At 36.2% G+C, this 1,663-nt stretch overlaps 1 long non-coding RNA gene across 4 annotated transcripts; it reads left to right on the top strand.

The window, feature by feature from the left end:
- Nucleotides 1-6: 6 nt before the first annotated feature.
- LOC103461531 (uncharacterized) lies at nt 7-1,657 on the top strand. 4 transcript variants are annotated; one of them, XR_001776388.1, is made up of 5 exons: nt 7-149; nt 208-255; nt 445-528; nt 610-1,285; nt 1,470-1,657. It is a non-coding gene; the product is annotated as an uncharacterized LOC103461531 (long non-coding RNA). The 4 variants fall into 4 exon arrangements; XR_001776390.1 differs by having other exon boundaries at nt 7-255; nt 610-675; nt 1,225-1,285; XR_001776389.1 differs by having other exon boundaries at nt 7-255; nt 610-675; nt 799-1,285.
- Nucleotides 1,658-1,663: the final 6 nt, after the last annotated feature.

Raw genomic sequence — 1,663 nt, 5'->3', positions numbered from 1 at the left:
TGTTTTTTTATTTTATTTAACAGATCCACGTTTCTATTTGTAACATTCGTAACGGAGAGAAGATTATTCCGTATTGCACGAATGACGGATATCTCCTGACTAGAAGCGATATTTTCACACTGGGATTATCGAAAGACATCAATGGGCTGGTGAGTCTAAATATATTTAGACTCACCAGTCTAAATATATTTAGACTGGAGTTCAAAGGTTCTGAACTCCTGTCTGAAAGCCGTTGAGAGAATATGCAGCGACAAGGTCAGTAAATTTAGGGAATCTACATGTGTTTCATAATTGAAAGATTGGACTCAAACAAATTCCATAAATGTGGCAATGACAAGGAATGCCAGGAATGTCTTAGGGTGTGAATTAAATATAGATGACAAAAAAGTATCTCTTTCCTCTGATCCTCTGAATTGTTCCCTCTTTTTTGTATTATTTCTCCAGGGCATCAAGGTTTTTGCAGGAAACAGTCATGTAGTACAAACCTGGTTTCCACCTCTATCCCTTGACCCAGCACTACATCTCCCAGTACATATTTTTGATAAATTAATTTTCAGCTTTGAATGTCAGATTCACCACAGTGTATTAATTTTGTGATTTAATTGTAAGCCGCAAGCACAAGATCTGGACTGGGTTCTGATACCTGTGTGGCGTCCTGGACATTGGACACTTTGCGTTAGTACAGTACTTATTTGATATTTACCTTCATATTTCCTGCATTTCAAAGACACTTGTTTAGTTCCTTTATTACTCTGCAGTAGTGTTCACCATCACTGTACTGTGCCATATTTTTTTCAGATTTTGAAGCCTAAGCACAGGGAGATTTTCTTTCTTGATTCTATCAGTGGCAGTGGGTTCTTGGATGAAAACCAAATCAAAAGATTAAAGTTTTATAGGAWTAAGTTTGAAAGAGGCATTTAGAACAATGGAACCTTTGTTCCATTGTTCCACGGAGTCAAAGGTTCAGCATTAATCTTCATATTTATGTAACAATAAATATCCAAATTGAATTTGTGAATACATTTTAATGCCCGGAATCACGAAAAACACACATTTTGTAGGCAGTCTACTTTAAACATGAAATGGGTTAAAGCTGAACCATTGAGAGACTGTTATGTCTCGCATCTTTCTTGCATCATACATGTGTATAAGTTTTTATTTTGATACGTTGTGTTGTGAAACATGCCCTTGTTAATTTTTTCTTTAAAAACTTTGTATCATCAGGGAAGTCTGTTATCAGATGTCATCTGGACCATGGACAGAATTTGTTGGCAATGACATTAAGGTGAGATGTTATTGTTGGACAATTATAGTTCTTTAGAGCTACCAGACTGCTTATTTCCAATCATTCCTCCGTTCAATGTTTACAGTCAATAGTGTGGGTAAGGCTGTTGTCTTATACATTAATTTGATTGTTAAAGTAATTTAAATTTTCCCTCTTTTCTTGAATGTTCTCTCAARCACCACAGGGATTGCCTAAACAAGGACTGTCCAACAACTGTGGAATGTTTGTAGTGATGGTAACATCCACTTCCTCCCACCATTTTGTTGTATTGTTTGTATAGACATAATCACATTTTTCTCCACAGTATGCTCTCTACTTTGGGATGGAAGCACCATTTGATTTCACGGAGGTAAGGAAACAGATAAGACTGCATGCTTT

The sequence above is a fragment of the Poecilia reticulata genome, unplaced genomic scaffold (assembly GCF_000633615.1).
Source record: "Poecilia reticulata strain Guanapo unplaced genomic scaffold, Guppy_female_1.0+MT scaffold_2068, whole genome shotgun sequence".
In the NCBI taxonomy this organism is placed as follows: Eukaryota; Metazoa; Chordata; class Actinopteri; order Cyprinodontiformes; family Poeciliidae; genus Poecilia; species Poecilia reticulata.
The sequence above is the reverse complement of the archived record's forward strand: the minus strand, read 5'-3'. Positions and strand labels throughout refer to the sequence as shown.